Raw genomic sequence first — 21780 nt, forward strand, 5'->3', positions numbered from 1 at the left:
GTCGTTTGTTGGAGAAATCTTATCTAGTGTCCAAGTGGGAGATAACCATTGCTCCGATGCCAGCTTCTACAGTTGACCACATTCAGTGATTCTGGGGTAATCACTATAAGCCGAGGTTCACCAAAATGGGAATAAACACAACCTGAACAGCAGAAGTGTAATTACGTTAGCATATAGTTAATAATGATGAAAATACAAGTGGCACATTACAAATCTTATATTACATAGCATGATTAAAACAGAGCAAAAGAGAATACAGCACAGTGTAACATAATGCAGGAGAATATACCATAAAGAAACACAGTGTAATGTAGCATAGTGTAATGTAAGTCAGCATGGTGTAGTCTGATACTAGATTACATTGTATAAAATAGCATGTCAAAGTACAACATAACACCACCTAGCACAATGCAGTAAACCTTCACAAAATGCTGCGCAGCTAGCGTGGTATGAAAGAAAATTAAATACAACATAGCTCAGTGCAGCCTTTCACAGCATAGTATGGCATAGAACAGCATGGCATAATACAGCAAGTGCATCTATTAATACTCACCTAATCCTTACTGCAGGGGTGTGTACAGATGGCAAGAAAAATAAATTCGTCTTTAAAAAGGTGTCATTGTAACACATTATCCCATAAAGTGCAACCCAGCGTCTGCAGACCCCCGTTGAAATATACTACAAGCTTTTAAAATGCAATAGGTCTCGCCTTTGATTAAGTTAAAGCCATTTGCCTTGCTAATGGTATTGTATAGCAAAGCAAATGGCGTTAACTTAATAAAAGGCGAGACCTATTGCACTTTTAATGCTTGTTATTCTTACACCTCTTACTCTGCAGTCTGATGGTGGCCTGGCTGCGCGTGCTCTGAGACCCATCTGAGATGGTAAGCTTGTCTGAAAGATTGTTGTGATGGCTCTGTAATGCATTTAATGTAATAATTTGTCACTGTTTCTGTAGGTTGCAGAAGGGTACAAACCATATGCAAATTATTACAGTCATTCCGAAGGAATAAATCTTCCCCCTTGAGCCTGGGACTGCCTGGAGAGTGTTTAGTCCGTGCACCCACCAAGGTGGGGCTAGGGTCACTCCAAAACTAAGGACGTGGAACTCTCCGTGGATCTTACGTATGTGTACCTGGCAATATTTCTTGTGACACTAAATAGAAAAAACCTTTTTCGAAATTGGCAAGGGGTTGAGACCAGGAAACTTCACCTGGACACTGCAATCTAGAGCTGGTCTCCGCGTGTGCAAGCACTAAACACCGATGAACAGAAATGGTGGCGGAATCCATTAGATAAACATGCATTTCTAGGATCCAGAAGGGTTAATTTGTGGACATTTTAACCGAATGCAGGCACTGATGACAGATGCATGAAGATTTACTGAACAGGTAGAAGGCCTTACAACAAGACTCGAATGCTCTGATAGCAGAGTTGTTTGTGTAAGGAAAAGGCCTTTACAGGAGAAAAGTAAAGTATTCGTGTCATTTCCATCATTGTATCTGGAGCTGAAGCACAGAGAGCCCGAAACTAACGCACCCCTTGGCTGTCTGAGTTGCCTTACAACTGAGAGGAACAGCAAAGTGCACTCCCAATACAAGGAGAGGCTTGGAACACAGAGGCCAACTCTAGCACGTCACCTGTCGTGTTCACGCACCAACCTGGACGTGGAACCGACGCTTTTTAAGCACCAGCAGCTGAAGAGGTGAACACAACGGAGGACACGAGGGACAGATGCATCCGCCGTCCGCCAGATGAATTCAGAATGATGTCACAGTACATCTGGTAATACCGCTCCGTGGTAGCCAGCAGAGCGCAGGGTGAACCCAGGGACAGCTCTGCTTCTCAACACGAAGGAGTGAGATGGAGGGTAGAGTGCCTGGTACTCTCAAACTACAAGGCAAAAAGAACAAGTGATGCCACACACAAGCAGCATCGTGATCGGCGGTCTTCACTTTTCAAGCACTGCACTCGTGCTTTTGGCGGCATCCAACTTGCGGGAGCGCGCAGCGGCCATATGTTTGTAATTAACGTGGCCGTGCTGCTGCCTGCTCCCCCAAGGTGGATGCCGCCACAAGCACGAGTGCAGTGCTTGAAAAGTGAAGACCAGTGGCTAAAGGCCATCCTTGGGCAGCGCATGCGCGCTGCCTAGGCGAGACCTAAAAACACGCGTGGTAAAAGGCCAGATGCTGTGGACAGAGGCGCAATATAACAAAAAAGAGTGTGGTAATTACTGGTTGTAACACTTAGAAAGATGCCCAGTAGAAGCACAGCCTGGCCCTCCCTATCCCTTCCAGCACTGGGGTGAAAGGGAGCAGACCATGCTCCCTCTCCATTGCCACAACCAACCCCCTTCCCTGCCCCCAGGCACCCTCCCAAGCTAAACCCTCCTCATTTGCCATGCATATGTTTATTTCCTGCTCAAAGCAGGTGCTAAAAGGTCTGGCAGGTTATTCCCAATTCCGGAGAGTTTAACTTGTCATTCCCAAATAATTTAGGAGTAGATTCCATATAGAGCTATTAATTCCATTTCTAGTATTTACCTGTGGAGTTAACTGGGAAGTTAGAATGGGGCCTTAGTGCAGTAGAGCAGGTGTGACCATACAGACATTCCCACTCTGAATTCTTCAGATAATACACTTTGATAACAAGTGATATGGATTAAAAGTGCTGTTACTCCCTCCCATCTCCCCTCTGTCTGCACACCGATACTGAAAGCACCCCTATTAAATATTTTTGGGAATGTTGCTGGGTGAATCATTTTTTTTTTAGACTTTGAGACCTGTGCATTTACACCTTCTTTACAAATAGTTATTGATTGGATCAACAGTTTTGCGGTTTTTCATCACCTCATGAGGGTGCAATCACTATCTTTGATCATCCCTAGTAAAATACACATTTGCTTGTTGAAAGATTGAATATTACTCTTCATTAGCTGCTGTGTTTGGATCAAGGAAATTCGGCAGTTTATGGTTTGTTAAAGGTGGCTTTGATATGTGATGGAGCAAACACTGAGGTGAATAGGCCACATTATTAGTGTGAACATCTTTTGGCTTCAGGGTAGGCACTTGTCAGGCGGCCATCATGCACTCAGTTATTCTCTCCTGAGACTCGTGGCTGATCATATTTAGTGTCTCATTCATGATATATGCAGACAACCCTATGATAATCCTGCCACTAGTTGGCAACTTGGAACTTGCTCAGTCACATTGTTGCTGCTATTTTTTCTGCAGTTGCAGATTGCATCAAGAGACCAATGTCTTAAACTCAGCTCAAAGAAAACTTGAGTGTTTTTCCTTGATGGACTATTTGGTCTGTGGAGTGATGCCCTCCCACAATCAATTGCCTCTGCTATCTCGAGATATCCAAAAAGATTTTCCCATTGCTGCCTTCAGGGGTACTCTTCTCTGTGATCCTGTCAGTAGTACGCTTTTTTCTTGAAATTGCATTTTAGAATTGTAAAATACCTATTGTTGGCTTACCAAGAATGTATAGAGGCCTACAGCTACTCATTGTGTAGCATTGGGTGCTTTATTGCCACCTGATTGCTTGTTTCTTATTCATTGGCTTTCCTTGTTCCAGCTTGTACATCTTGTTGTTGTCCCTCCCCTATAGCATTGCTTCTTTACTAGTCTCTAACATTTTTTCTGATTGGCTGCCTTTTGTCCTTCCACTGCTCAATTTCAGGGAACTATTTTTTTCTCTTTTGCTTTAGCACTTTATGAAAGTGCTTGTGTTTTTCACCTCTCTCACTTCTGTCCTGCCAAAATACCCACCACCTCACACCTTGTTGCTGCCTCTCTCGCATTGCAAGCTCTTTCATGTTCTCCCCACTTGCCCCCAAACTCCCTGCCTCCTACTCGTAGGCAGTAGGACCCAAAGCCAAGACCTATTGGCTTTGCCAGTATTTGTTTGATTCAGTATGCCATCAAGTCCATCAGCTGACTATCCGCCACCAGGCCACCATGGTTCTTAGGTCCGATGATCATGCGCTTCTCACTGTTCCCAGAGTCAGGAGACTAGAAGTGGAGATCGTTCCTTATCATTTCTTGCATCCCTACTCTGGAACTCTATGCCCATCAGCTTGAGAATAGACAAAATCTTCCTTAGCTTTAGAAGGAAACCAAAAACCTCTCTGTTCGAGGCATGTGGGCTGCTGAATTCATATCTTGTGCATAGATCGCCACCTAGTGTTGGGTCCGGATGATTGCACATTGTTGTCCTGGAAGAGTCTTCGAAGTATCACGAGATAGGTGGCTCCTCCCCTGGACTACAGTGCGCATGGGCATCCCTTCCATCCTCAGATTGTTTTTTTCGGCCATTGGGTTCGGATGTACTTTTCTTTACTCAAGTTTGGAAACTTTTCTATAAGGCCAAAAGGCCTTCGGGGTCGTCGGTATTGTATATTCGATCGGTGCCGAGTTCTTGTTCCAGTTCTTTTCGAAGCAGGACGTCGAGGAGAGCCGCGTGACCTTTTTGACACCAGAGGCCCGATCGTCGATGGAACGGAGCCCGTTCAAACGATGCCCCCTTTGTAACACCAAATACCCGCACATCGATGTACACCCGGTGTGCAACAAGTGCTTATCACCCGGCCACAACGAGGACAACTGTCTAGCTTGTGCTCGATTCCGGTCGAAGAAGAAGCTTCGGCTCCGACGTGCAGCAAGACAAACGATAACGAAGCCAGCGCCCGACCCGGTGAATATCTTCGATGAAGACGACGATGAGGTCGTCGAGGCTGAGGATCCAGAACAAGCGTCGGATCCAGGTTCGGAGCACGACTCCACCTACTATGAAGACGACGAAGAACGCGTCGAGGAAGAACAACACGTCGAAGAGGTAAAGGACGACATGTCCCCCATCGGAGCCGTCATTGACGACTCGAGTGATGAACCAGGCCCAACAGTGGGTACTGGGCCTCAAAAAGACACTCAAAGACTTGCAAAGGCTCAGGTCGAGGCATCGCCACAAGGCCTTAGCCAAGATCTTACCAAACATTCTATAGCCCCGCGTCACGGCCCGGCTAAGAATATCTCACACGAGCCATCGGTCGCCCTACAGAAAGCGAAACCGAAAGCTGTCCAGAAAATAACGAAACCGAAACTGCTGAAAACAGTCCTCGGATCGAAGAGTGCGGCCGCATCAGTTTCGACGCCGAGAAAAAGCGTCGGCGACCCTGCTGGATCGACCACAAAGGGTGTCGAAACAAAAATTGTTGCGCTGAAGTCCATCACTAAGGCCAAGGGCGTCGAACCGACGAGGTCGGCGTCGACGGACAGCGACACAAACAAAGGACTCGAGTCTCCAAAAGCCCTCGACCCGAGGCACCGGGTCGAACACCAACAGCTCGGCAAAACACTCGAGCCGAAACCTAAAGGCGCCTCCAAGGAGCAAGTCGAACCGAAGAAAAAAAGCGCGCCTCCAACGCAACAGACACCGAAGTCCACGCAAGGCCAACAGCACGACGACAAGGTGAAGTCTGTCGGTCCAATATCAACATCGGGCCCAAAGCCACCTATAAAGTTCGGACTGCCCCCAACAGCACGGCCTAAGGTGGTCGATCCAAAGACAAGGATCGAACCGACCAAGTCGTCGTCACTAGGGAAAAGGAGTCATCCACTAGATGAGGATGTTATGTACCAGGAGCACTCCTATGATAATCAGTCGAAGCTCCATATCGACGCCGACACAGGTAAACTTGCAGTTTATCAACGAAAAATAAGGTCGGAAAATCCTCTGGAGTCATACAAAATCCCACTGAAGAAGAAAAGGGATTGTTCAACCTCACCTGTCTACTTTGAACCTGTAAGGTACTATGGCCAGGACACCTCTGCAGGCTCTCCCACACGCTCTACTGAGGATATGGAGAAGTGTGGCTCAATGGTTAGAGCGGCAGACCCTGATGCAGAGGTCAAGCCCGGGACCAGGGTTCAATACCCCGCCTCGGCGGGTCTTGGGCTCAAAATTCCACGGACCTGATAATTCTCGCCTCGGTGCCTATTCCAATCATGAAGTCCCACTCTGCAACTCTGGGCAATAGCTTTCTTAATCTCCACAACGGCCCCCACAACGCTAAGGATGCCTGGCCTCCACCTTGGGGGTGCCCAGGAGTGGACACCTCACAGGGAAAGCCAGGATGGGTTCCACAGCGGTATTCGTACAAGCGCCTTGAGACCCTTGCGGGTGAGTAGTGCGCTATACAAGTATCAATTTACATTTACATTTACATATGGGGTATGACTATGATGAACAATATAGTTACCCTGCAGGCGATGATCAGGAGGACCTGATCCAATCCTTGACAGATGCTATTGACCAGGGGGAGTCACAACCAATCCCTGATACTCCTTCTTAAACTGTAAGAACTTCGCCAACAGAGGATACAGCAGCGTTTAACGCGTTAATAGAGAGGGCAGCACAAAATCATGATGTGGACATGCATGCTGACCCAATTGAGGAGGATTTCTTGTTTGACACTTTCTCAACTTCAGAGAAATCGGTTAAGACATTGCCAATGTTAAAAGGTGTCCTCAAACACGCTGGAGACATTTTCAAGCAAACCACAAGAGCAAGGGCTGTTAACCCTAGAATTAAACGAAAATACAGACCGGCGCCTGTGGACCCTACATACATTCGGGGACAGCTGTCGTTGGACTCCTTGGTGGGTATCCAATGCTCGGAAACGGGCCAACTCCCAAACGACGGGTGATGCTCCACCTCCAGACAAAGAATCTAAAGTATTAGAAGCTTCTGGTAAATGGGTGGCTGCTCAAGCAGCTAACATCTGGAGAATTTCCAACACACAGGCCCTATTAGCCAGATACGATAGGGCACATTATGACACATTAGAGCAACTGCTACAACATTTGCCTGATGCCTACAAAGAAGGAGCGGAAACTCTCATACAGGAAGGGAAATTGATATCCAACGCATCCATTAAATGTGCTCTAGATGTAGCAGACACTGCAGCCAGGGCCATCAACACACTAATACAAGTTCAAGTTCTGTAATTTGTATAGCGCACTACTCACCCAGAGGGTCTCAAGGCGCTTGAGGGATGGTGGGTGCATTATTTATCGAATAGCCAGGTTTTTAGTTGCTTTCTGAAGGAGGGGTGGTTCTGAGTAAGACGGAGGTGAGTGGGTAGAGAATTCCAGGTTTTTGCCGCTAAGTAGGAGAAGGATCTTCCTCCCATGGTGGATCTGTGGATGCGCGGAATTGCAGCGATGGCTTGATTGGATGAGCGTAGTAGGCGGGTGGGTTTGTAGAAGGAAAGACGTGTGTTGAATCATTCGGGTCCTAGGTCGTAGAGGGCCTTGTGTGCGTGGGTAAGGAGACTGAACGTTATTCTTTTGTTGACGGGGAGCCAGTGGAGTTCCTTCAGGTGACTGGAAATGTGAGCTTGACGGGGGGTGTCCAGTATGAGTCTGGCTGAAGCGTTTTGTATGCGTTGGAGTTTTTTCTGTAGTTTGGCAATGGTCCCGGAGTAAAGGGTATTTCCATAATCCAGTCGGCTGGTGACCAGTGCATGGGTGACTGTCTTTCTTGTTTCGGTGGGGATCCAACGGAAGATTTTTTTGAGCATGCGAAGGATGTTGAAGCATGAAGATGAGACGGCATTGACTTGTCTGGTCATCGAGAGGGAGGAGTCTAGGATGAAGCCCAGGTTACGTGCGTGATCTGTAGGTATGGGTGCTGCGCCCAGGGCCAGAGGCCACTATGAGTTGTCCCAGGCAGAAGGGGATGATCCTAAGATGAGGACCTCCGTTTTGTCAGAGTTTAGTTTTAGACGGCTGTTCTTCATCCATTCGGCTACTTCTTTTATTCCTTCGTGTAGATTGGTTTTGGCGGTGTTTGGGTCTTTGGTGAGGGAGAGGATCAGCTGGGTGTCATCTGCGTAGGAGATGATGTTGATGTTGAGGTTGTGGTGTCGCGCGATGGATGCGAGGGGACTCATGTAAACGTTGAAGAGGGTGGGACTGAGAGATGATCCTTGTGGTACGCCGCAGATGACTTCGGTGGCCTCTGATTTGAATGGGGGGAGGCGGACTCTCTGGGTTCTTCCGGCTAGGAACGAGGTGATCCAGTCCAATGCTTTTCCTTGTATTCCGACATTGCTGAGGCGTTTTATGAGGGTGTTATGACAGACTGTGTCGAAGGCGGCGGAGAGGTCAAGTAGGATGAGGGCAACTGTTTCTCCGTTGTCCAGTAGTGTTCGGATGTCGTCTGTGGCAGCGATGAGGGCGGTTTCGGTGCTGTGTTTGGCTCGGAAGCCGGACTGTGAGGGGTCGAGGGAGTTGTTGGATTCGAGGAAGGCGGCGAGCTGATTATTGACTGCTTTCTCAATGACTCTGGCAGGGAATGGGAGGAGTGAGATGGGGCGGTAGTTCTTAAGTTCAGAGGGGTCTGCTGTGAGTTTCTTCAGAAGGGCGCTGAGTTCGGCATGTTTCCAGCTTTCCGGGAAGGTAGCGGAGTTGAAGGAACAGTTGATGACATCGCGGAGATGGGGTGCGATGATGGAATCTGCTTTGTTGAAGATGTGGTGGGGACATGGGTCGGTTGGAGAGCCTGAGTGGATGGAGTTCATCAGGCAGATGGTGTCTTCCATAGTGATTGGGTTCCAGGCGCAGAGGTTGTGAGAGTGCTGTTTTGGTTCGGGTGTGGGTGGAGTGGACTGTTCTTCGGATTGGTTTTCAAAGCTGCTATGTATGTCGGTGATTTTGCTGTGGAAGAAAGAGGATAACGAGTCGCAGAGGTCTTGGGAGGGAGTGATGTCGTAGGTGCCGGTGGTGGGGTTTGTAAATTCTTTGACGATGTTGAATAGTTCCTTGCTCTTGTGGGCGTTGTTGTCGAGTCGATCCTTGAATGCTGATTTCTTGGTGGATCGGATTAATTGGTGGTGTTTGTGGATAGCGTCTCTGAAGGTGGTCAGGTTGTCAGTGGTTGGGTTTTTTCTCCAGGTTTTCTCGAGGGTGCGACATAACTTCGTGGATTTCTTAAGGTCTTCGTTGAACCAGGGGGCCTTCTTGCTACATTGTTTGGCCTGGTGGATTTTCAGGGGTGCTAATTTATCAGCGCTGTGGGTGATCCATTGTGTGAATTTGGTGGCGGCTTGAAATACAGAAATTTCTAGGGCGCGAACAGCTACCTCGCCAGGAGGTGTCCCGGCGCTATGTGAGCAGCTCAGAGGGAACAATAAGTAAAGCCGGTGAATCAGATCTTTTGAGTAAAGAGCCAAGTTTATATTTGCTTCCTGAAACCAATCTCTGATGTCGCTGACTGAATGGCAGGCGGTAGGGCGTTCCACAACTACGCCGTGTTTGCTGAAAAGGTCCTGCCTCCCAAACGCGCCTTTCTGACTCGTGGGGCGTATAACTGGAGTAGGGAATTTGACCGTAAGAGTCTCGCCTGTTCATACCTAGGGAGTCTTGCTTTAAGATAGCTAGGACAGGTGCCACGGAAGGCTCTAAAAGCCAGAGTTAGCGCCTTAAATTTAATTCTGCTTGCCACCGGAAGCCAGTGCAGCTCGCGCAAATGCGGAGAGACATGCTGTTTGAAAGGAATGTGTTTTATCAGCCTCGCAGCCGCATTCTGCACGGTCTGCAAACGTTGAATCAAATATTTAGGTAGGCCCAAATATAGGCCATTTGCGTAGTCCAGCTTAGAGGTGACCGTCGCATGGACTACCATTTTTCGGCAGTCTTCTGGAAGAAGCAAGAGGAACTTACGCAAATTCCTCAATTTGCTTAAGCACCCTGTTGTCACTTGCTGAATGTGGGCGGAGAAGGCCAAGCTCTCATCCCACCTTACCCCCAAGTTTTTAACCTTTATGCTGTGGGAAGGCGCAGGGCCCATCTCAGATGGCCACCACAAATCCAGGAAGGGGCGAAGGCCTTTCCCAAAAAAGATCACCTCCCTCTTGCCAGCATTCAATTTTAATTTATTGGTGTTCATCCAGCTGGCTACATCGCGGAGGCACCCCTTAAATTTACCGAAGGCTGCCTCCGAAACTTCTGAGTAGGGGAAGACGAGCTGGGTATCGTCTGCATATGAGATTGCCGTGACCCCCGATTTGGCAATCATAGTAAAAAGTGGTGCCAGATAAATATTAAAGAGTAGCGGACTGAGTGCCGATCCCTGAGGGACCCCACACCCCAGTCGCTTAGGTTTCCTCTAGAAGACATATGTAGAGCAGCCACATGGACTACCATACATACATTTACCAAACACTACTGCGTAGATGTACACTCCAAGCAGCTGTAGGACAGGCTGTTCTCAAGACTCTTTTTCAGACTGCCGCAGCTGGCACAGGCAACCACCGCTAAAAGGGAGACTGCTATACATTCTATGCACAAGATATGAATTCAGCAGCCCACATGCCTCGAACGGAATATGCTACTTACCAGTATGCATCTGTTCTTGGCATGTAAGGCTGCTGATATTCATTAACAGTTATCCACTAAGCACTCTTCTTGAATTTGAGTAACACAGAATCAATGTTCATATATCTTTAATTTCATCTGTTCATCAGATTCGTCATCAGATTTCTTCATCCAATGTATAACAGTGTAACAGCCAACACGTGTTTCGTCTAGTCAGTCTATGACATACAGACTTCTTCAGGGCTGTAATTAATACAGTAACCAAAATTACATAGCATAAACCTTAACTTAATATTCACAGTTATATACACCGAGTAAGTGTATCCAGAAAAGTACAACAAGAAAGTCCTAGTCACCAAGAATAAAGCGAGAAATACCCAAAGTGAAACACTAATACGTTTAATGCCCAGAAAAGAGCACTCATTCCCACTAGATTGAAGTATAAGGGGAAGAGTAACATACCTAACTTCAATCCAGATGTTGTCAAAATTAGTAATAATCATTAACCTGAAAGACCAAATGGGACCCAGTCACCAACTATACCAACAGATAGGTCATCGTAATATATACAAATTTACCCAAGTGGACTCACCCATGTTGTAGGGGTGAAACCATGTAATACGTAATCTTCAATGTTCAGTATATCTCCTGAGTCCAATCCACAATTTTCTAATCAAATATAAGGCAACTGTCACTTCACGTAAACTCTCTTTTCCAAAAATAATCTATCATTGCTTGTATATACATTGTATTTTTAAAGGAAGAACTAAACCACAAGTAGCATATGCCATCAACAGATATATGCTCTCTTTAAGCAAATACGTAATACATTATAGTGTATAAATACTCGCAGTACATAAAGTACTCCACTATGTTCAAAGTATAAACCCTATATATTTCATCATAATCATTCTTAATATTTTAATTTCCATATAAGTACCTTTAAACAGTAATTCGTAGTCCAATTAGTGGTTCCCATGTAAATCTCAACTCCAATTTGTGAATCAGCAATATTCCAAGTCCAAATAAATCGTAAGTAAGTATTTGCAACTCTATAGTCTCTTAATGGTAGGCTGCAATCAAAATAAAACGGTATTATAGTAAGCACTCAATAAATAAGCTCGATTGTATTCTGTAACTACTATTCCAGCACCCGGCTCACCTTATATCTGCTCCCTCCGTGTTCAAAGCGGTCGCGTTCTACACGCGCGCCATCTTTGAGTGGCAATATATAGCCAAAACCGCGGGCGCCATCTTTGAGTGGTGATTCTCCGTTTTGTTCAACAATATGTATAAACAATATATCCTCGCATATATATCTACTATATAATCAATAATAGCCACCCACACCCGTATATTAGTAGAATTAGGATTATAGAAGCTATTATTATTTCGTACAGTCACAACAAACAACTTGATTAGCGAGCGCTATTATTTAGTTCCATTAGTGCTTGTGAATACACGTAAATAATCACAAAATATTACCGAAATCCATAGGTCATTCAGGGTTCATATAATTATCAAGTGTATGATTGCTCACCAACCTAAAGTATTCAGAACCATATCAAATAGTGGTTTAATCAACCTGCATATATATTCTTAAAACAAATGAATACTATATGGGCCTTTACACCATAATTATTCAGCTCTACAATTACTACATACCCGCATGTCACATTATGTGTGAATCTAAATATCAAAATCTTTATAGTGGTAAAGTAACCCGACCTTCATCTGACGATACACCTCAGCAAACGGGGTCCAGATGGTCTTTCCATTCTGCATAAATATAAGCAGAATAATCTAATCGCACATACAGGAGACCGAGGGAGATGGAAAGGAGGACAGGGTAAAAGATACAGTTACATCAGATAAAACAATATCATTCTGTCTCATTGATCCTTTGTAGCATAGTTATATTAAAACAGTTGTTATAGTATATTGTTATACAGTACATTAATTGAATGACATCAGAGCAATACCAGATTATATACAGCATCATCAGGTTATTCTTGCCCTAAGTAATATTCATATTCATGGTCAATGTTCAGACCACGCTCAACTGCCTTGAGTTTCAATAACCACATCACTTCTCTGCGCCTTAACTGTAATTGTCTATTCCCACCTCTAACATCACGTTTAATATGATCAATTCCATGATATTTAAACGTATGTTTCTCTTTTTCTTGAAAGTTTCTGACAATGTGGGAGGCAATGGGATAACGTGTATCCCCTGTTTTCAGAGCTCTAAAGTGCTCAACCATTCTCTCCTTAAGTTTCCTAATGGTACTACCAACATAAATCTGTTTACAAGAACAAACTATAACATAAACAACAAAAGTGGTATCACAATTTATGAACATATTAGGTGTTCTCCTGTATTGTTATAGTTAAAAGTCTTGATCTTATTCACCGCCCATCTGCAGGAGCTACACCTTCCACACTTGTGGAAGCCTGTAGATCGCCCAGTGAGCCAATCGGGAACAGTAGTCTTCAGGGGGTAACTGGGACTGATAAAATTAGAGAGGGTACGACCCCTTCTAAAAGTCAGTCCTGGTTTATCTCCAATGAAAGGTGTCAAATCTTTGTCCATCTGTAATAGATGCCAATGTCTTTTCAGGATTCTGAACAGTTGAGCACTATCAGTACCATAATTAGTTACTAGGCGAATCTGATTTTCTTTCAGTACAACAGATTTGTCTTTAAGAGTACTTGACCTTTTGAGTTTCTTTGCTCTTATTATTGCATTTTCAACCACTTTGCTCTGATATCCACGTTTAAGAAATCTCTTAGTAAGATCAGTAAGATTGTGCTCAAAGTCAATATCTATCGAACAGTTCCGTCTCGCCCTTACCATCTCACCATAAGGGATCGCTTTGATTTGACTATTAGGGTGACAACTTCGAGCATGCAAAACAGCATTACAACTAGTAGGTTTGCGGAACATGCGACTGCAAATTTTATTATCTTTGATGAATAATTCAATATCTAAAAAATTGATATTATTTTTGTCATAGTGGGTGGTAAATGACAGGTTCAGTGTGTTATCATTTAGATAATCAAAAAAGCCTTTAAGTTCATCTACTGAGCCTGTCCACACAAGAAGGCAGTCGTCTATGTATCGCCCCCAATAGTGGATATATTGTATCCATTTTCTCCCGGATGGGCCCCAGATTCTCTCCGCCTCAAAGAACCCCATAAAGAGGTTCGCAAAGGACGGAGCAAACCTAGAACCCATCGCGGTACCAAGGCGTTGTCTATACCAGTTTCCATCAAAAAGAAATACGTTGTTCTGAAGCACCAATCTTGTCATCTTCAGAATCATCTGATTGTGATCAAAGTATTCTGCACTCCTATTGCCTAGAAAGAAATCAATAGCATGTATACCCAATTCATGATCGATGTTGGTATACAGAGATACCACATCGAGTGTAACCAATATCATTCTCTCATCCCATACCAGGTCATTCATCAAGTTGAGTACGTGTTTTGAGTCCTCAATAAAAGAAGGTAAATTTTTAACATAAATCTGTAAAAAAGTGTCAACATATTGGGAAAGGCGCTCTGTTGGCCCCCCAATACCAGAAATTATTGGCCTGCCTGGTGGTTTAACCATAGATTTATGAATTTTGGGTTGCGTATACATGCATGGTGCACGCGGTGTGGTAACTTGCAAATATAGGAATTCATCACGATCAATAAGAGTTTCCTCATACCAAGTTTTCAATTGATCATTAATAATTTTGGACAGACTTATGAGAGGGTTACTTTGCAATTTTTCATAGTACACAATATCGTTCAATTGAGAATATACTTCTTCTTTGTAATCTCTTGTATTCAAAATTACTATGTTCCCACCCTTGTCTGCTCTCCGTATAGTAATATCCGGATTAGCAGTAAGTTCTTTTAATGCTAGTCTCTCTCCTGGCAATAGGTTATCTTTATACTTCTTAGTTTTGTGCAAACATTTAGCATCAGTGATCTTGTCTATATCCTGATTCACCGCCTTAAAAAAGGCTTCGATTGTACTACCAGATGCTACTTGTGGTGTCCATTTGGATCTCTCTTTCAACCCACTTTCCTCACTCAAGAACCTATCTATCCCCAAATCATCCAATAGTTTCAGTAAGGTCACTGGATCTTCCTCTCTCTCAGTATGGGACAGTAATAATTGAGTTTCTTTGAGTTCTTGAATGGTAATTTCACTTACAGGTTTTATTTTCGCATGTTTGGGTTTGTCTGGTACATTGGCAAAGTACTTTTTCAGTTTGAGCCTCCTTACAAACTTAAATACATCAATTTTAGTCACATACCAATCTGACATAGTAGTAGGACAAAACCCCATACCTTTTTTAAGTAAACTGATCATACTCTCAGATAACTCAGTTGAAGACAAGTTCACAATTTCAATATTACCCACATCATTTTCATCATTTTCAATTATGGTTTCCATGATCTCGTTCGCATGCCTACCCTTCCTCCCTGTCCTCCTACCTCCTCTACCACCTCTCCTGTTTTTTTTACAATTGCCCCTCGGTTCCTCTCTGAGTCCCTGTTTCCACGGCGCAATCTGCGCACCTCTACTAAAAAATTATTCTCAACTGGTGTAAGGGAAGCGGTCTCAGAGTTATCATCATTGTCACTACTGGAGATGTTACTAGTCCCAGGGTCACTGTCACTCGCTGATGGAGTGCCGCTTTTTTGTTTGTCAGTCGTGGGTTTAGTAATGAGATAGTCAAATTTCCTTGCAAAGGTATAAACTCGACCTGACCGATAGTCTTTTTCGTCGCGTTTAATCTTTCTTGCCTTCCTTTGCTTGATATCATTTTGTAGTTCATTTAGTTTATCATCCAAAACGTTATAGTTCTTAATAGTTGCTTCGGGAAGGTTCATTTCTTTAATTTCATCTTCCACTTTTTGTATTTCTACCAGTAATTTTGCTATTTTTCTCTCTGCATTTTCTATTAGAATATTGATTAAATTTTTGGAACTTGTGTTTAGTTCCTTCTCCCATGTTATATAAAGATCAGGTTCTAGATCTTCGTAGGTGGGTATGATCTGGGATCTAAGACCACGTGGAATTCTATTGAGTTTAATGTATTGCTTCAGAGTAGCGGCATCCCACCATTTATTCAACTCCGTTCGTTTCAGGGATTCAAGCTTAACAAACTTGGCTCTGAGGCCTTCTTTTTTCGTCTCTTTAGGTGGTCCCATGGCAGCTCCAATTGTGCCACCTGCCACTAATTTTTCAAATAATTGCTCTGCCTCCTTGTCTCTATTCATCTTAGACTTATGCGGCTGCTCCCTAACCAATGCAAACAATTTTACTAAATTGGTAACAGTTATATTGGAGCGCACAGCGTGTATAAGTAAACGTAAATGCAAATAAAGTATAATTGGTGCTCAAAGTGGAAAAAGTAGGTTACCACTACTTAATACAGCGTCAAATTGACTAAACATTAACAGTTATCCACTAAGCACTCTTCTTGAATTTGAGTAACACAGAATCAATGTTCATATATCTTTAATTTCATCTGTTCATCAGATTCGTCATCAGATTTCTTCATCCAATGTATAACAGTGTAACAGCCAACACGTGTTTCGTCTAGTCAGTCTATGACATACAGACTTCTTCAGGGCTGTAATTAATACAGTAACCAAAATTACATAGCATAAACCTTAACTTAATATTCACAGTTATATACACCGAGTAAGTGTATCCAGAAAAGTACAACAAGAAAGTCCTAGTCACCAAGAATAAAGCGAGAAATACCCAAAGTGAAACACTAACTTACTACTACTACTACTTACCAGTATGCATCTGTTCTTGGCATGTAAGGCTGCTGATATTCATATCGCTCTCCCTCCTCCCCGGTGCCTGTCGCAGCTGTAGCACTCAGTATTAATCTATAGCATGGACATCTCTTACTGATTCCTACTCTATCCCTGCCACAATGGCGAAAAACAATCTGAGGTTGGAAGGGATGCCCATGCGCACTGTAGTCCAGGGGAGGAGCCACCTATCTCGTGATACTACGAAGACTCTTCCAGGACAACAATGTGCAATCATCCGGACCCAACACTAGGCGGCGATCTATGCACAAGATATGAATATCAGCAGCCCTACATGCCAAGGACAGATGCATACTGGTAAGTAGCATATTCCTTTCCCCAGTCACCCAAGTTATTCTCATTCTAGCTAGATCAGATAGCGCTGGGAAGCCCTTTGTCGGGTAGCCATGCACTCTATAAATCTGGGGAATAAAATAAGTATAGAGCACAGAAGCATGATATTTCGAGGTCTGCCTCACAGGACAATAGTTTCTCATCACTTCATGTAGCAACGTGAGCTTCAAATAGTTTTTTCGACTGTCTAATCGTTTATACCCTCCACTTATGATCGGTTTTTTTTGTGGGTAGCGTGTTCTTTCTGCTCACTCCCCGCTTATTCCAGGTAACAAGTATTTGCACACTTAGTAAAATATATAATGTAATTAAGCCCCCAAGTAAAATGTTTGGAGCTGGACAGCTAATCAGAATACATCCGTTGTGGTCTACAGTTACTGGTCAAGACCTGCCAAGGGGACATTGTGAGAAGCTGGGTCTCTGTTGCAGTAACCTCCCACCCCCACACTTTTTGCCAGACTACGGATGCACCTTTAACTTGATGTGCCCTGGGTCCCTGCCAATCAGGTACCCAGGGCCTATGTTTTTTCCCCAAAACTGTACCCAAACCCAATTGGCATCTCTGGCCATAGGGCATCCCCTGGTAAACGGTACCACAGGTACCCAGGGCACTGTGACCAGGGACCAAGGAAGACCTCTAAGAGCTGCAGCAGGTATTGTGCCATCCCTAGAGGCCCTGTATCTTTACAAACACACACTGCCTTTGCAGGCTGCGTGTTTCGGTGCAAAACACAGTGACGAGTCGACATGGCACCCATCTCAGAGTGCCATGTCTACAACCCACTTCCCTGGCATAATCAGTCACCCCTCTAGCTGGGTGCCCTAAACCAGTCTTGAGGGTACAGGTGCATGAGGTCTTTACCCCTACAGTGTCCAAGTCCATTCTTAGACATTGTAAGTGCAGTGCTGTTATTAAGAGTATATGGTGCTGGGAGTTTGTCATTACGAACCCCACAGCACCATAATAGCTACACTGAAAACTGAGAAATTTGGTATCAAACTTCTCAGCACATTAAACCCACACTGATGACAGTGTGGAATTTATGAAAAATGCACTCACAGGGCATCTCTGAGACACACCCTGAAAAACGGCCAGCCTCTGGTGGGTTCCCTGACTGGTGCACACCAGCCTGCCACCACGAGACATGTTTCTGGACCCCTAGGGTGGGAGCCTCCGCTCTCTGAGCGCAGAAACTAAGTCTTTCCTGGGCGCAGGTATTCACACCTCCCCCAGGCCAGGAAGAGCCATCTGTGGCAGGGAAGCTTCAAATGCTTGGCAGCCTTTGTAATGCGACCCCCAGCCTCTCCTGCTGTCAGGAGCTGGCCCCTTTCCTGTCTCCCCTCCTTTTCGGCGGGGAGACAGGCGGACAAAATTAGCCAGCCCAGAAGGTGTGCTCACCTCTGCCAACCACAGCCCTCAGGTGGGGGAGGCGAGGTGAAGCCCACTCTTCAGTGCCCGCCATCTTGTGAATGGCAGGCCCCCCCAATCAGGATTAGGGATTGTGCTCACTCCACCACGTGGGGTGAGCACACCAAGGGTGTAGTCACCCTACGGTCAGTAACCCATTGTCTACTGACCTCAAACTCCCTAATACAGTATTTAGGGGGCAGCTCTGAACCAAAAAGTCAGATAAGAAACAAGAAAAGAAAAAGGACCAAACAGCCGTGCCAAAGCTAACAAGAGGAGGACGCCCACTGACTTGGCCCTATCCCTACCAGCCTGTCCCCACCTTGAACCTGCTCCAGCAAAATCATGGTGTGTCCTGCAGCCAGCAACCTCGAGAAACCTGGAGGACCTCCCTGCCTCCCATCCCAAAGACTGTCACCCGTGAACACCAGATTTGTTCAACCATGTTCTCCAGCTCTGCAAGGATATGCGAGTTTGCACCACTCGGCACCCAACACCCACGGGCCGTGTTCGAGTCCCCTAACACAAAGAGGAGGTCTCCCCGGCGATCCTAACTCGAGATCTGGTGACCCCTGACCTGCCTCAAGCCGACGCCTGCAGCCTCAAACTGGAAGATCCTCCGAACCGCGACCAGGAGCTGGTAAGGAGATCTGACCCTAAAAGGCACCCCTGCACCCGACGCCCCACGTCCTTGGGTGGCCCAACCGACAGTGCCTAACCAACCCCCAAGATCACAACTTACCTCTCCAAGTGGTGGTAGAACCCAGAAGACCTTCGTCCCGAGCCTACAGCGCTTTTGCAAACCCAAGGCTCCCCATTGAAAGCTACAGGGCTTCTGACACCAAAGCAGCACTCTGCACCCGGCCGCACCAGTGCCTCTGAGGGTGCATCTTTTGTGCTGGTCTAAACCCCCATTTGTGCTGAAATTAAGTCCAGGAGCTTTGCTCCCACAACCCAGTGGCCTGCTCGTTAGCCACCAACCGGAGGCCATCTATCCCCCATTGGATAACATTGGGCCTCAGCACTCTGCACCCGGCCGCCCTAGTGCCGCTGAGGGTGTAACAAGAGTGCATCCTTGACCCAGGGGGACCCCTGAGTCCAACCCCAGAATACCAACTCCCACAACAAAGTACTTGCCCGATAACCGATGACACTATTTTCCTCCATAGGATAACATTGACTGTTTTTCTATGAAAAGTTTCTGTCTGGAGTTGGAAAATCTAAGACATCCTTTAAAACAGTAACTAAATAAGAAAAATGCCTTTACTTACCTGTTTACAGGAGATGTTCTAGTGCAGTATCCAGGTATACTGCACTGTGTAAGAAAAGTAATCTGAAAAGTAACTTACATGATATTTTACTAAAAATCCTATACAAAGTATATGTACTGTATTCTGAAAAGCATTGCATTATCAGTAACACCATTATAATCAAATCAAAGTACATTTACAATTGCAATCCAAACTGTGGTACAACTGCATTACTACTGTAAAGTATTTATTGCTTACCTGTGCCAGGTTTGCTTGGTTATAGGAAATAAAATAACTAAAGGAATATTTTAATACAAAATTGGTCTGAAATTCAGTCTTTTGAGTGTGTGATTTCATTGGCTGGTTGAGCGTGTACCACAAATGCTTAACACTACCCTCTGATAAAGCCTTACTGTTCAACCACACTACCCCAAATAGAGACTGTGGTGGTATCTACTTTACCTACCTTTGGGGTTCCACTGGACTCTGTGCACTCTATACCTCACTTTGGTTTAGTATATACAGAGCCAGCTTCCTACATCTGCTGCCAGCTCCTCTGGTGTGCTGGTGGGCTACTATGCTTCACCACCCACAGTCTCTCCAGCTCAAGGGCAGACACTATGGGCATTGTTGAGCGCAGCAACAGCATTAGCTACCTCTCAGCAGTTGCCTAGGGAGCCATGCTTTTCTTTGGGATTCCCCATTAGGAAATCAAGAGAGGCGCCCAGGCACGCTTGTCAGAAATTGCTACTTTGATGTAGAAGGTAGAAGCGCTGCAGAAAAATGGAGCAGTTTCTTTATTCCCTGCGCTTCATGTGAAAGGCTGCTCCTGCTCTTACTGAGATGGCTGTTTTGGGCTTGTTGACCTGGGGGTGGGTGGAGAATGCACTAATAGCCTGAAGGCCCATTTCTGCAAGCCAATAACAGCAATTCATGACCCCCCTTTTTATGCACTCTTGCACGGGGCTTACCCCCCTAACTGTGGTTGACGTCAAGTCCCTGCATGTGCAGACAATAATGCTTATGTCGTAGTGTAGCTAATTCCATAGCTTGTGATGTCTGGTATTTTCGGAAGTAGTCCCTCTGTGACACTATTTAAATGTAGATTTTATAGTAATTAGGATGCTACGGTTGAGCAGAATTGTGTCTTTCAGTCTGGTCCATGACTACAATTTGCTTTCTGTAGGACTGTTCGTGTGGGCAGAACTCTTCCACACTACAGGGATGGTGGGGACTTGGGGAGTCCCAAGGTTGAGGGAACATGCTGTGTCCTACTCCATCGTGATAGTACTCAAACTCCATGCTGCAGTTCATTGGTTGCTCACCTGAGGCAATACTCAGTGATGAGTCAGTGACTGCCAAGCCTAATAAGGGTATGGAAGTGCATTCCTGCACCTTTGACAATGGATAGAAATGACTCCTATTTCACAATGTATTGCTGCCATTTGCAAGTAACAGTCGTCAGGCACCACTCACCATTCATATGTTTGATCCATCCACCGATCAGGAAGCCTTGTTAGACAGTGTTTAGCCTTCAAATCTTTCAGCTTGTGGTGCTATTCGTACTCCATGATGAAGCCTGACCATAAGATGCTATATTACCCCGTATCTACCTTGCTCTCTTGTGGCCGGTTTGTTTTGGACCTGCTCCAGCGGCACAGATCAAGAGCCTTGGCATGTGGCTCGACAGCTCCCTCAGCTTTAACCATCAGGCCACTAAGCTCTCAGCCACCTGCTTTGGCCTGATCAGAATGCTGCGTAAAATCCTCTGTCTCCTTCCCTTCCAGGCGAGAAGGATAATGGTACAGGTCCTTATACTTTCTCGCCTGAACTACAGAAATGCTCTGTATCTGGGAGCTCCCCAATTTACTATCCATAAACTTCAAATGATCCAGAATTGTGCGGCCCGCCAACTTCTCCAGATTCCCCGAAGACAATCTGTGAAACCAACACCAATGAGACTCCATTGGCTCCCAATCTCGGCCAGGATATTGTTCACAGCCATGTGCTTGGCTCACAGAGCCATACGGAAGATCGGTCCGGTTATCACCCACTCCCTTGTCACCCTCTATCACCCCACCAGGAATCTGTTCAAGCCTCTCCTTTCTGGCTACTCCGAAGAAAATACGAAAAACTGGATGGGGCGAACGCTCTTTTTTCCTTGAACTCAACCAACCTTTGGAACACTCTCCCCTCCACTCTGTGGAGGGAAAGTAATCTGCTGGCCTTCCGCAAACTTTTGAAAACCCATCTCTGCAAGGCAACGCTCTAACGTTGCTGTTCCTCTGCCTGTTCGGTCCATAAGCGCTGCGAGGCGTCGGTATCTATGCGCTATGCAAATATAAATTCAATTCAATCTACCTAATTTTGGCACTTGTTCCTCCTTTGTTTATTGAACTTTTGCTTTCCTTTTTGATTCTGTTTGATGTAATAATGTCAGGACGTTGTGATGAACTTGACATTGTTTGGTAGCTTATCAAGAGTAGGATGGCGTGAACCGTAGACTCTACATCTGATGGCTTGTTCTGTGTTTTTCTGCTAGAAGCCTGCC

The 21780-nt window shown here is 45.2% G+C and overlaps 1 protein-coding gene across 2 annotated transcripts in view; it reads left to right on the plus strand.

Annotated features, from left to right (window-relative positions):
- Positions 1-21780, plus strand: part of TTC17 (tetratricopeptide repeat domain 17) — a 516894-nt gene that overhangs the window by 363864 nt on the left and 131250 nt on the right. The gene's annotated exons all lie outside the window — the stretch shown is intronic.

Source organism: Lissotriton helveticus, chromosome 3_2, assembly GCF_964261635.1.
Source record: "Lissotriton helveticus chromosome 3_2, aLisHel1.1, whole genome shotgun sequence".
NCBI lineage: Eukaryota > Metazoa > Chordata > Amphibia > Caudata > Salamandridae > Lissotriton > Lissotriton helveticus.